Below are 15,380 nucleotides of genomic sequence, written 5' to 3'. Positions count from 1 at the left end.
ACTGATTTTTTTTAAATAAAAACTGAAAAAAAGAAAATATTTGTTTTTTTAGTTTTAACAAAAAATATTGCTTTAGAAAATTATTTTTCATTTTTTTTAGTTTTTATAAAAAATAATTGCTTTAGAAATTATTTTTCAGTTTTTTTAAAAGCAATATTTTTCTAAAAACTGGAAAAAAATATTTTCTATTTTTTCAGTTTTTAGTAAAAAAAAATTTATTGTAAAAACTGGAAAAAAAAATATTTTTGTTTTTTCCCCTAGTTTTTAGTAAAAATAATTTTATTTTTTCCAGTTTTTACAAAAATAATTACTTTAGAAAATTACTTTTCGGGTACCAAATAATGAGTCTTTTTAATTTATTAGGAGATATTTAGAATTGGCCAACATGACGATGACACGTGTCCCTCCATTTAAACGAGGGGTATATTTTAACTCAAAGTATGACTGTAGGGGTATAGATAACCCAATAGTATAACGAGGGATATTCTTAGACCATTTTCGAAAGTACATGGGTATATTTGGACATTTGCCGTAGTTCAATTGTGATGTGATATATAGCCTGTTTGGCCAAGTTGGAGAAATCAGCTTATTTTGAGAAGTGCTTTTGAAAAAAGTACTTTTGAACAGAAACAGTTTGTGTTTGGCTAATCACTCTGAAAAGCACTTTTGAACAATAATTTGTATTTGGCCAAGCTTTTCAGAAAGTGATTTTAAGTATCAAATTACGAATAAAGACATGAATAGATTTACTTAATAGTTAATATTATAAGTAAATAAATAATCTTAAAAAATTATTATTACAGACAATAATTAAATATTTTCATTTTATTTAAGTAAAATATGAAAATAAAATTTTAAAGTACTTAATTGTCTTAATATAAGTTAAATATATTAAAATTCATTCAACAAATATAAAAGTATTCACCCCTAAAGTCACTATATATTAGAAAGCTATCCTAAAAATAATAAGAAATACTTATACATTAATATCCTAAGTATTAGGTTTAACGACTATTTTGGTATATACTATATTTTGATAAGGGTTTTTTTGGTAAGAAAAAAAGTCAAAACTGCTTCTGCTTCTACTTTTGGGAAGAAACTATTTTTTTCTGCTTCTTAGAAACTACTTCTACTTCTTACCAAAAATACTTTTCCCCCCAAAAGCTTGGCCAAACACCTCAAGTTAGAGAAAAAAGTGCTTTTGAGAAAGAAAGAAAAAACACTTTTGGCCTCTGGAGAAACTTGGCTAAACAGGCTAATAGACTCAACAACAACGACAATTCCACGAGTGGATCTGGAAAGAATAGTGTGGACCTTACTCCTACCTTCAGGATTGAGAAACTGTTTTCGATAAATACTTGACTCAAGAAAAAAAAAATAGAAACAACAAGCAATGATGTGATATAGACTCCAATGTTATTTTTGTAACTTCCTGTGTGCTTCACTACTTCATTTACAATATCTTCCATGATCAACTTGGTACAAATTATCCAAATTGCTAAGCTTGGCAAATCCAACCTTATCGTTTGGTTAGATTGTTTTTACTTATTACTGTATCCAACTTCCAAATCTTATTTCCTGGTTGTGATTTTCTTTCCCATAAAATGCTTCAAATACATTTAGTTTTAGATGTTGTATCTGGCCCTTACCAAACTAACCAAAGTGATCCTTTTTAAAGTACAAGTGTACAACATACGTTGGCAATATGGCAAGGGGTCAAATATACTCTTATACTATGAGAAAATGTTTAAATATACTTTTTGTAATACTTTGGAATGAAATATCTCTGTCGTAATACTATTGGTTCAAATATACCCGTCTTCTGTTAAGTTTGTCCATCTTAGTTTGTCCAAGATGGACATTCAATCCTACGTGGCACTAATATTTGATGAGGTAGATGTCACATGATATGCCACCTCAGCACCCCTATTCCATATATAAAAGACTAAAATTTGAAATACAATATTTTTCATCGTAGCGGTAATGGTGGCAATATTAGTGGAGGGGAAGAAAATTTTAGTGGTAGAAAAAAATAGAAAGGAGAGGTAAAATGTGGTAGGGGCGCTGAGGTGGCAAGCCATGTGACATCCACCTCATCAAATGTGAGTGTCACGTAAAATTGAATGTCCACTTTATACAATCTTAACGGAAAAAAAAAGTATATTTGAATTAAAAGTATAATGATGGGGATATATTTAGACTCAAATATAACGATGGGTACATATAAACTTTTTTCTGAGAGTGTAGGGATATATTTGGCTCTTTTCCGCGGGCAATATGTTTCAGCCCATATTTTTCAGAATTTTGCTTACTCTCACCTCCTTTCTCAAGGTTAAAATTGCAAGTGCAACGACCATTATCTAACTAGACGCTTTACCTACCAGTCTACCACAAATGCATCAGATTAGGATAGTCAAAGTAAAGCTTTATTGCTTTAATAATAAAGCGAACAGTCTTTCTCCAATTAATGTTGATACTATATTAGTTATTCTTGTTACTCAAAGGATCAGTTTAGTCACTTTGATATTACAAGGATTTAATGGACCAATTGGTCAATCACTCTTTTTCTGCTTGCTATCAAAGAATTCACATGCAATATTTTCTTTTCTTTTTTACTTAACCAATCATTACTCACTTAACCAATCAACTATGCTTCTACTCAAAGATAATTCAGGTTGGTTCCGTGCCCATATACATATCATTCAGCTCTACTCGAACCCATTTCGGAATACATCTAAACAAATACATGCCCATATTCTTTGCTAATCGTCAATTTACCACAAATTTATTATGCAAAACTCGCACAAGATTGTTCACTTCTCAATTACTAAATGATTTAACTATTTGACCCAATGATAGTAGCACGGTCCCGCTGGTTAATTATTGATCCAATTATTTGTCCTTCTTACTGTTGTATATGGGCTGAAGCCCAAATTAAACCCTTTTGCCACTCATCCACAAATTAATGTAGGCAGCCCAATGCAAATCTGAATATGGGTCCATTTTGCCCCACCGCTATGAAATACGAGTATGTATTTTTTTTATTTTTTTTTGGGTAGAGTAGTTGAGCAATTATTTAATATTTTGAACTATGAAAGAATCATTCATTCTGATAATGAATGTAAATAAATAAAAGATCTGTTGAGTTGATCCCTAATCTCCTCACAAGCTGTAGTCTCACGTTTGGGTTATGCAAGAAAATTCCTTTTGCCACCCATGCAGAAGATGCTAGTAATGAGTTTTGTAATTCTAAATTGTCCCGTTTAGCAGACGACAATTTGATTAATTAACGAATAGTATAATTCCTCACAAAATATCTAACTTATGAGATGCGAATATTCAACTAACCAGGAACAATGTATGAAACTAAGCCAAGCAATTCTTGTACCATCTCCATCAAACACGGCTGATCATCCACGTGCTTGCTCAAAAACCAATTTTAATTATTTTATTATAATCTCAATGTCACTGACTTGCCATGAAAAATATCTTGTTAAAAGCTAGCATTTGGAATGGCAGTTGTAATAGTCATTTATCTCTTTAATTAAACTTGACAACACAGCCTCGGTGTAATCAAAATAAGAGAAGAGCCCAACTCACCCACATGATGTTTCAGGGCATCTTTCGACAAAACGTCTACGAGCTTTGAAATTCTGGGCTAAAACCTTGTACATAACTATATATAAAACTTATCCTAACGGTGTATATAGAATATTGTTGTATTAATTGGTAACAAATAGACCAAAAAAATAAAAACAAGGGTGCACAAGAAAAATTGACCAAGAGGGATCTCCCTGTAAGGGATAAATTAAGATTGACCAAAAGGGGTCCCCCGCTTAGGAATAAATTGAATTTAAAGCAATTTTACTTTTAACCACATCACACCGGCTATAATGTATGTCAGAGTAAGGAAATACCCGTCCTTTTCTCCACTGAGTTAGTTTTCTCTTTCTCTTTTTGGCAACCCAGAGAACAGCTGAAATTCTTAAATGGGAAATTTTTGTATTTCATTACCTTCGTGTGGCCTTTTTTTCTTGTTGTGGGGGGTTGAATTGGCTGATTGATTATCTCAACTGACAGTAAAAGTAAATTAATAATGTTTTTAGTTATTACTGTCCAAATGTTAAAAAATTTCAATTGATTATCTCAACTGATAGTAAAAGTAAAGATTTTACTTTTTACTGTCCAAATGTTAAAATTTTCAATTTTATAGTCCGTATGTGTACTTGGATTTGAGTCATTGATCAATTCGCCAAGAAGTCACTGTCATGATCCGCAGGCCAGATTCCAAAATAAAATTTCAACCTGTAAAAGAACGCCATGAAATATAGTATGTTAGCATCAATCGTTGTTGATTGGCACATTAAATAAGGCACCAAAAAATGAACTAACAACCAACCAACAAAAATAAAAAATAAAAATCACCTCCAAACAGGTAAACCAAATGCCATCAAATCTAAGCAGTTTCACGGGATATAAATTCCTAACTGAAAGTACCACCCACTGAAACAAATGCAACCAAACCAATCATAATTTGCTCAAACGACGAAAAGAAACTCAGATTAATTTTGATGTAGCTTCAGTTAATTTTGAAACTTGATGTTTAAAATAAAACTATTACTTCTTAAGATTAAACTGTGATATTTAAGAGCATGTTATAGATTAAACTGTGATATATCGAGAGCTGTATATAACGTGCTGCACTATCTTCTGGTCTATTCTCTAGTTTAAAAATAAAAGAATACAAAATTTTGGGGTTGGGATAGTGGGGATGGGTTTAAAGGGCCCGGGTTTTTGCCTGAAAATACAAAAAAGTGACAAGGCCTTCCCCGAGTCATCCCGTGCTGACTCAGTGAGCTGATCCAACCCGTAACTGGAAATCGCTAACGCCGGAACTGTACATCAAAACGATTCACAACACCCTCAGAAATCTTCGGCTTTGGACATGACGGAGAGCCGGCTAGGCCGCGGCTGAAAATCATCTCTCCGCCTGAGATGATGAGACGACGGGCGAATCAAAGCGGCAAGCGCTCTCTTTACCAGTTCACCTTCCACAGTTCCAATTCGGACCAGCGAGTTCGTCATGGCCGATCTCCGCATGTTCAGGTGATGACTCGATCGGTACGACGACGAATTGGAATGACCTCGATTCTGGTTCATGTTCTTGTGAAGACTGCAACGGAATGAGCCTGGATGCGTTGTCGGCGAACACATGCATGTTTTCTTCTGATTTGACTGCAAAGGCCTGCTATTCTGCTTCTGTTGATGAGGATAAACTGAAATCGAACGGCTGGTAGAGGCAGAAAACCGTACATTCGGCGATGGGGAAACGGATCTACGAAGATTGACACGGGTCGGGGAAGTGGATCGGGTCAGGTAATCGGAGTCTCTGGTTGAAAAACTTGAGAAACTAGGTGAGGTCGAAGACGACATGGAGTAGGAGCAGAACCGACCCGACGGTGAAGTGGATCGTTGAAAGTGGTGGTGAAAACTTGAACCATGAGGTTTGCTTCTAGAAGACGAAGCCTCCATTGTTGTTGTAGATTTACAAAGTAAAAAAGGAATTTTAATAGGAAAAAGAAAAAAGGAATTTTAATTTTCTGAATTTAGAAGAAATACCTTGCTAGTGCCGTTTTGCTCTCTAATTCGGCAAACCTAAGAATAACAAAGGCGACGTTTATATAGGAGAATGAAAGGGATGGCAATATGGTGATTTGTTGGGATTCTAGGGGATACTGAGGTCAACTGGCCGCAGGGTGAATATATTGGTGTGGGGGCTAGGGTTTTCCAATGGGTCAAACGGTAAAACACCTAAAAGCTGTGGGCTCAATGCTCGTGAGTATCCACGCTACCGAACAGCAGTGGAGATGACGCGCTATTAGTAGTGGTGTTAAGGCGTATCTTCTAGTGCACGTTACTATAGTTCGAGGTGGGGCTTTTAGGACCCGACGAGAAGAGCTGGGCGCCGAATCTGGGGCCATATGTCAGTAGGATTGAAAATCTCTATGACACGTACCCTAGGTCTTTGTTTGCTGTCCCCAAATCAACGAGGAGTCCGGAATCTAAATGTGATCTTTTTAGGCTCCAATGATCGAAATGAGTGAAAAAAATATTGTGACCAAACTATAAAAGGGCGTTATATATGAAGTTGATTAGACTGCCAAGTATAACGCCTTTATAAACAGCGCTATACATATTTTGTGGGCCCACCAATATCTCTTATTTGCTTAACTAACATAACAATAATTCAAATAAAAGCGCGATATACATCAAAAAATTCGACCCCCCGGATTGGGCATTGCCTTATTTAAAGGCGTTAAGGATTTTGCAAAAATCCATTCAGAAATATTCTCAACTCCTGTTAAATTTTTCTTCTTGTTAAATTCTCAAGCATTTTGTCATAATGTCTGAAGAGCGAAAAGTAAGTGTTTCATTATATTGGGAGGTGAGGTTGTGGTGGCGAATAACTCAGTGAGCTACAGTTTATCTCCATAGTGTCATGTTAAGTTGCCACTTACAATGGAGTACGATAGACTAGTATCGTTGTTGTGTAATAAAATGAGTGTGAGCAAACATTCGGTGAACCTTAAAGTAACCGGAAAATATCCATATTCTGTCACTCCGCAAGGGTTTGCTTGTTACGTTGAGTTTAACATCGAGGATGATGAAACTTTGAGTGATATTTTGAGGACTCCGGATGAATACCGAGAATTTCTTTTGATAAAAATGTTAGAAATGCACGTGAAAGTTGAAGACGTTCACAATAATGAGGTTGCGCAAAGCAGGGATAACCCTCAGTCATCGGGTGGTTATTCTGGAGCAGTTTTTGCCAAACAGGTTCCGGCTGAAAGAGTTTGGCCTGATTTAAACTTATCTCCACGGGCGAATGAGGAGCTAGGAAATAATTTCTCTCCTACTTTACATAATCCACAAGACGAGTGGTAAACTTTAATTTTCCTTTGTGTTACGATGTTTATTTTTGTTGTATTAAATTTGTATTAACACTCATATATTCCACAGGGGGCACCGACCATATATGAATTTTACAAGTTATGAACCCACGCCCAGTTGGAATATGCGTAGTTCTGGTGTGTTGGATCATGGTGGTCCATCCGGGAGTCATCACCAACAGGATAATGTCCATCATGGGATGTCAATACATTACGACTTGAAAGTGAAGTGATATAGCTATATGTAAAGTGTTTGACAATTTGAGTAGCTCATTATTTTGTTGTTTGTGCAGTGAAAACAAGCAAGTTGAACCTCCTGTCCTGACTCAATTGTCCGAAGACGACATATTTAATCGGAATTTAGCAGATGCACAGAGTCAGGAAGAGAACAGTGATTATGACAACAATATCGATGAGTCCGGAGATGACACACCCTTCCCTGATGAGGGTGGTGATGAGGAGGAAGAGAATGATGGACCTGATTTGATGAGGGAGCATGCTCCACCCCCCGTTAGACTAAGAGTGTATGAGTCCCAGGTGTCGTTTCATTCAAGGGAGATTCCCTACCTTTATCATTTTTCAAGTATGCCAGATGTGGATGCCCTCACAAGGGATACTGACGAAATTCGGATAGCAATGTGGGATAAGTCTAGACCAACGGTGCTGGCAAAGGGCATGTTTTTTCCTGATAAAACGCGCCTAAGCAGGGCGGCGAAAATGTACAGCGTACAAGAGTGTCGTGAGATGACGGTATGGGAGTCAACTTCGGATGTATACAAGGTTGTTTGTCGTAGATGGTTTACGGGTTGTCATTGGATGTTGCGTGCGAGCAAGAAGAAAACATGTATGTGGAAAGTGGGTAAATACATTGGCACCCACACTTGTGAAATGGACACATTCAGTGGGAATCACTTTAACTTGGATGTTGACTTGATTTTTCTTGTCCTGATTCCACACATTAAAGTGTCCATAAAGTACAAGATCAAAGAGTGCATTACATCCGTCCACCAGGAATATGATTGTACCATTACCAAAAGAAAGGCATTTTTTCGGGCACAAACGTGCATTTGAAATTGTTTATGGTAACTGGGATAAGTCATTTTCACCTCTACCCAAGTACATGCCCGCATTGCAACACTTTAACCCCGGGACCATTGTTGAATGGAAACTTGAGTGGAGTCTGGGAATACCAGAATATATATATTCAAATACATGTTCTGGGCATTTAAACCAACAATTGATGATTTTCTGCATTGCCGGTCGGTAATATCCATAGACGGCACTCATGTCTATGGAAAGTATGATATTAAGTTGTTGATCACTGTTGCAGTAGAAGGCACAGCCCAACAAGAATTTGCATGATTTAATGTGGATGGCTGCAACAGATCACCAAGAGCATAAATTCCGGAGGCACATGGAATCTATCAGGTAGGAAGACGAGGCAGCCTATCGTTGGTTGATGCGACATAAGCCTGAAAAGTGGACTTTGCATGTGGATGGTGGCAGAACATGGGAAATTCTGACTACAAATGTGTCAGAGTCTTTCAATAGGTTATTGAAGTCTGCATGAGGATTGCCTGTCACTACCATGGTGCGAATGTCATTCAAGCAGATGGCGGTGAGGTTTATTGAAAGGGCTGCAACTGCAACGTCATTGATGGAAAGGGGTGTTGAATTTATGCCACAATCAATGAAAAGGTTTGAGAAATACATGCGGCGAGCACATTGGCATTCATTTTTACAGTATGATCACGACCAAAATATTTTTGAAGTTCGCACCGCTATCCATCAAAACCGGGGCAATAGTGTATACACCATAAATGAATCTAGAAGGATATGCTCTTGTGGGAAATGGTCCATCTACCACATGTCGTACTCACATGCCATCAAGTGCTTTCAACATACAGGTTTAGGGCCAACCAACTACGTTGATAAATAATATAGTGTTGTTGCATACTTAAACACCTATAGTGGGCAGTTGCAGCCAGTGGGTGCTGAGCATTATTGGCCGCCGAAACCATTTAAAATGGTGTGTAACAAAGAGTTTTTGCGTCAGCGACAGGTGCAAAAAAGAACGCGTATACGGAACCAAATGGATGTTGGTGATACCGTTTATGCGTGCAAATGTGGTATATGCTTGCAAATAGGACACGATACGTCAAAAATATCCTTCAGCTGGTTACAAGTTCGAATCAATTTTAATGGCTTGGATAGTTTAAATGATCTATGTATACGGTTAAAATCGGGCCCACCCGATTTTACTATTTGACTGAGATCAGGAGAGTACATCGAAGGAGGGCCTCATAACGGAACAGACTAAATCACGAGCATAAGGTACCGAGTTCAAAATCGGGTTACCTGTCGAGATCGAAGCTAGTAGCGATCGAAGCCAAATGAGACAGATATCAAGCAAGATCGAAGATAGCACAATAATAGAAAGGCGAGATATCCATGACTGGTCGAGGATCATGGCGTAAATCTCGAAACGGATCAAATCCGAAACGGTTAATTAGCTAATCACGAGATTTTCTTCTGTAATTAGAATTATACCATAAGTAGAATTCCTCTACTATTTAAAGGGGGGTTCTAATCATTTGTAAGACACATTGTTCACAGATATCAAAGCAATATAATTCTCTTTCTCGTATATACTATTGTTCATCAGCTTGTTATATTTTAATTGTTCTTACATCAACCAATTCGAGGGTATCCAAGCTTGAGGGCTGAGTTCCATTCTAACACTGATTTGCTTTACTTTATAGTTCATTTCTGTTATTAATCTTCATATTTATCAATTGGTATTAAGTGAATCACGTGTCCTTAGAACCACATTATAAGTTTAATTCTTATCCAGTTTTAAGGGTAAACAGTTTGGCGCCCACCGTGGGGCCAAGGATAATAGTGATTACTTAATACTGATTCCGATAATACATATTTCTTTACAATTGTTCTCGTAAGAATCTTTGTTTTCAGGATAAACATGTCAAACTCATAAGCAGCGCCTACACATGGTGACAACGGCCTCAGATTTCATGGGAAAAATGACAATATAGCCGCCCCAGGGATCGAGGCACCTCAGGCTGACCTCGAGGGAGCACCAATTGCAAATCCCGTCGATGTCAGTTAACATGTCGCCCTAAATGCAAATTTGGGCATTGATCCCGAAGGTAGCGTATACAGGGAAGTTTGATCAGGTGGTCGAGATACGCAGGGCGGAGAAGATGGTAGAGTTAGCCTCCAATTGATATTCAAAATGTTACAGGCTCAACAAGCCGCTATAGCACAACTACAAAATCAGCACTGAATACCGAGTAGGATCGAACCAGAAGTCATCCATAGGACCGAGCCTGTGCCGGAAAGGTCGAATGCCAACGAATCAGGGACTGACCCCGCCATTATAAAAATGCTCGAGAAGCTTACTAAATGGATTGAATCGGGATAAAAGAAAATCGAGGCAAATGACAAGAAAGTATAGACATACAACTCTCGGGTTGACCGAATACCAGGGACACCGCCGATTCTAAAGGGTATGGATTCAAAGAAATTCATATAGTAGCCTTTCTCTCCAAGTGCTGCTCTGAAACCCATTCCGAAGAAATTCTGAATGCCAGAAATTCCTAAATACAATAGAACCACCGACCCTAATGAGCATGTCACTTCTTATACATGCACAATAAAAGGGAATGACTTGGAAGACGATGGGATTGAATCTGTTCTACTGAAGAAATTTGGAGAAACCTTGTCGAAAGGAGAAATGCTATGGTACCATAATTTGCCGCCTAATTCCATCGATTCCTTCGCCATGCTTGCACACATGCCTGAGCATTAAAGGTTGCGACTAGGAAGTCAGACCTCTTCAAGGTGAAACAAGAAGACAACAAAATGTTGGGGGAATTTGTATCTCGGTTCCAGATGGAACACATGGAACTACCACCGGTCACGGACGATTGGGTTGTTTAAGCCTTTACTCAAGGTTTGAATGAATGAAGTTCGGTGGCATCACAACAGCTAAAGCAGAATTTAATTGAATATCCAGTGGACACCTGGGCCGATGTACATAATCGGTACCAGTCAAAGATCAGAGTCGAGGATGATCAATTGGGGACCCTTTCCGGTTCCGTTTATCCAAACAGGCCCGTCGGCAGAACTCAAAGGGATATCGACAGAGAACCCTAGTCGAACAAAGATCGGTATCAACTATACAATGCAGATCATAAAAACAGTGGCCCAGGACGCAATCCCATCCGAAACGATCGAAGAAACGATCGAGGACAAAGCTCTCGAGGGATCATGATTAAAAGTGGCTTCGATAAATATGCGGATCCCACAGAAGCACCACGATTATCAGAATACAACTTCAGCATCGACGTATCAGGTATTGTGTCAGCCATTAAGAGAATCAAAGATATAGATAGCCAGACCCCTACAAACTGATCCATCCCAAAGCACCCCCAATCAAATATGCAAATACCATGTCACATATGGTCATAGAACCGAAGATTGTAGACAACTAAGGGAGAAGGTGGCCCGTCAATTCAACGAGGGTCACCTTCGAGAATTCTTGAGCGACCGAGCTAAAAACCCTTTCAGAGACAAAGATGCAAATAGGAAAAACAAGCAGGAAGAACCACATCACACGATTCACATGATCATTGGTGGGGTCGATATTCCACAAGGGCCTATGCTCAAACGCACTAAAGTATCAATCACCAGAGAAAAACAAACTCGAGACTATGTGCCAGAAGGCACTTTATCATTCAATGATGAGGAAGCAGAAGGGATCTCACAACTCCACAATGTTCCTTTGGTAATATCTATCCTTATGAATAAAATCCAAGTAAAACGTGTTTTAATTGATCCAGGAAGCTCGGCCAATATTATTCAATCGAGGGTCGTGGAGCAGCTCGGCCTATAAGATCAGATCGTACCCACAGCTCGGATTCTCAATGGCTTCAACACGGCGAGTGAAACAACTAAAGGTGAAATCATTCTACTAGTAAATATAGCCGGAACTATTCAATAAACAAAGTTCCATGTGATCGAGGGCAATATGAGATATAACGCACTGCTCAGAAGACCCTGGATTCACAACATGAGGGCGGTCCCCTCAACACTTCACCAAATGCTGAAGTTCCCAACACCGGATGGAGTAAAAATGGTATATGGGGAACATCATGTTGCCAAAGAGATGTTCGCGGTCGACGAAGTAATACCAGTATCGGCGCTTTCATCAACAAAGGGATCGGAGTCCAAAGAAAAATAGGAAGCTAAATAGCAACCACAGCCACCAGCCTCGACTCAGTCGGAGAAGCAAGGAACGGACGAGGACGATGACTACTGGACCCCTCGATCTTACATAATCCCCGAGGATTCCAACGCCACCAAATCAATAGTTGAAGAGCTGGAGCAAGTCATATTGATCGGGCATATACCCGATCAAAAGGTATACCTGGGTACGGGATTAACCCCCGAGCTCAGGGAAAAACTCATTAAATTTCTTATCAATAATATGGATTATTTTGCTTGGTCCCACCTAGATATGACAGGGATCCCGCCGGAGATCACTACACATCGACTGAGCTTGGACCCGAAGTTCCGCCCAGTAAAACAAAAGAGATGGCCCCAGTCCGAGGTAAAACATGCATTCATCAAGGACGAGGTAGCCAAACTTCTCAAAATAGGATCCATTCGGGAAGTAAAATATCCCGAATGGTTAGCAAACGTAGTCGTAGTCCCTAAAGAGGGAAATAAACTTAGAATGTGTGTAGACTATAAATATTTAAACAAAGCATGTCCTAAAGACACTTTTCCTCTGCCAAATATCGATCGCATGATCGATGCCACGGCCGGCCACGATATCCTTAGTTTTATCGATGCCTACTCCGTATACAATCAAATACAAATGAACCCGGAGGACCAGGAAAAGACTTTGTTCATCACTAAGTACGACACCTATTGTTATAATGTAATGCCGTTTGTGACTAAAAAAATGCTGGTGTCACTTATCAACGCTTAGTAAATCGAATAATTGAATAACAAATAGGTAAATCAATGGAGGTTTATATTGACGATATGCTAGTTAAGTCCCTACGAACAGAGGACCATTTGACACATTTGCAGGAGACCTTCGATATACTAAGGAAATACTACATAAAACTCAACCCGGAGAGATGTGCATTCGGGTCGGCTCGGGCAAGTTCCTCGGCTTTATGGTATCAAATCGGGGGATCAAAATCAACCCCGATAAGATCAAGGCAATCGAAGACATCACAGTCGTGGACAATGTTAAGGCCGTACAAATATTAATAGGGCGCATAGCCGCCCTAGGCCGATTTATCTCGAGGTCTTGAGATAGAAGTCACAGGTTCTTCTCACTGCTCAAAAAGAAGAACAATTTTGCATGGACCCCGGAATGCCAACAAGCATTGGAAGAATTAAAGCGGTACGTCTTGAGCCCGCCACTGCTTCAAACTCTGAAAGCGGACGAGCAACTCTACTTATACTTAGCAGTGTCGGAAATTGCGGTAATTGGGGTCCTAGTTTGAGAAGAGCAAGGCACACAATTTCCTGTTTACTATGTTAGTTGAACTTTAGGTGAAGCCGAGACCCGGTACCCTCACTTAGAAAAATTAGCGCTTGCTCTAAAAAGCACCTCTAGGAAATTAAAACCTTATTTTCAGTGTCACTCGATCTGTGTGGTGACTACTTATTCCCTTCGCAATATTTTGCATAAGCCGAAACTTTTGGGACGATTGGCCAAATGGGCCGTCGAGATCAATGGGTACGATATCAAGCATCGATCCAGAATGACCATCAAGTCTCAAATCTTAGCGGACTTCGTGGCCGACTTTACGCTAGTCCTCGTACTCGAGGTCGAAAAGGAACTATTATTAAAGTTGGGTACATCATCGGGGGCGTGGACCCTCTTCACAGACGACGCTTCAAACGTGAAGGGGTTCGGGCTAGGCATCATTTTGAAGCTGCCCACGGGTAATACAATTAGACAAGCTATCAAAACTTCCAAGTTAACTAACAATGAGGCCGAGTATGAGGCCATGATTACAGGTCTCGAGCTAGCTAAAGGTTTGGGAGCAGAGGTCATCGAGGCCAAATGTGACTCTCTGCTTGTGGTAAACCAAGTCAACATAACCTTCGAGGTTCGAGAAGATTGAATGCAGAGGTACTTGGACAAACTATAGGTGACTCTACATCGGTTTAAAGAATGAACCCTATAGCATGTGCCTCGAGAACAAAACAGCGAGGCCGATGCCCTTGCAAATTTTGGGTCATCAGTCGAAGACAACGAGATTAGCTCGGGGACTGTCATACAACTTTCAAGGTCAGTAATCGAATAAAGCCACATCGAAATCAACTCCACAAGTATGATCTGGGATTGGAGGAACAAATATATCGAATACCTAAAGAACGGGAAGCTTCAATCAGATCCTAAGGAATCGAGGACTCTACGTACGAAGGCCGCACGATTCGCATTGGCCGAAGATGGAACACTATATAGAAGGATGTTTGATGGACCATTGGCAATATGTTCGGGACCAGGAGATACCGACTACATCCTACGAGAAATTCACAAGGGCACCTGCGAAAATCATTCCGGTGCCGAATCATTGGTTCACAAAGTCATCAGAGCAGGATACTGTTGGGCCGATATAGAAAAGGATATAAAAGGGTTTGTTAGAAAGTGCAACAAATGTCAAAGCTATGCACCCATGATTCACCAACCCAACTCCACTCAGTCTTATCCCCATGGCCATTCATGAAATGGGGAATGGATATCGTCGGCCCTCTACCATCGGCCCTAAGTAAAGCTAAATTTATTTTATTTATGGTTGACTATTTCTCTAAGTGGGTTGAAACACATGATTTCGAGAAAATTAGAGAGAAAGAAGTCATAGACTTCATCTGGGACCACATTATATGACGATTCGGGATGACTCCCGAGATCGTATGCGACAATGGAAAGCAATTCGTCGGCATCAAAGTGACAAAGTTTCTCGAAGATCACAAAATAAAAAGGATCATGTCGACGCCATATCATCCTAGTGGGAACAGACAGACCGAATCGATAAACAAGACCATCATTCAAAATCTAAAGAAAAGATTGAACGAAGCTAAGGAAAAATGGAGAGAAATATTGCCCGAAGTCATTTGGGCGTATTGAACAACGTCAAAATCCAGTACGGGGGCAACACCGTTCTCTTTAGTATATGGCGTCGAAGCTCTGATCCCGGTTGAATTTAGGGAACCTAGCGTGAGGTATCGATATGCAACGGAACAGTCAAATCACGAGGCTATGAATGCAATCCTCAAATTGCTAGATGAAAAACAGGAAGCCGCCCTCGTTCGAATGGCCGCACAAAAATATCAGATCGAAAGTTACTACAATCAAAGAGCCAATCTTCGACACTTTAA

The 15,380-nt window shown here is 39.4% G+C and overlaps 1 long non-coding RNA gene across 1 annotated transcript; it reads right to left on the bottom strand.

The window, feature by feature from the left end:
• Positions 1-3,941: 3,941 nt before the first annotated feature.
• Positions 3,942-5,832, bottom strand: LOC104104846 (uncharacterized). The gene is made up of 2 exons (XR_011415006.1): positions 4,426-5,832; positions 3,942-4,305 (listed from the first exon to the last, which is right to left on the bottom strand). It is a non-coding gene; the product is annotated as an uncharacterized lncRNA (long non-coding RNA).
• Positions 5,833-15,380: the final 9,548 nt, after the last annotated feature.

The sequence above is a fragment of the Nicotiana tomentosiformis genome, chromosome 3 (assembly GCF_000390325.3).
Source record: "Nicotiana tomentosiformis chromosome 3, ASM39032v3, whole genome shotgun sequence".
Classification (NCBI taxonomy): domain Eukaryota; kingdom Viridiplantae; phylum Streptophyta; class Magnoliopsida; order Solanales; family Solanaceae; genus Nicotiana; species Nicotiana tomentosiformis.
Note: the sequence above shows the minus strand (reverse complement) of the source record. Positions and strands in the feature narration are given on the sequence as shown.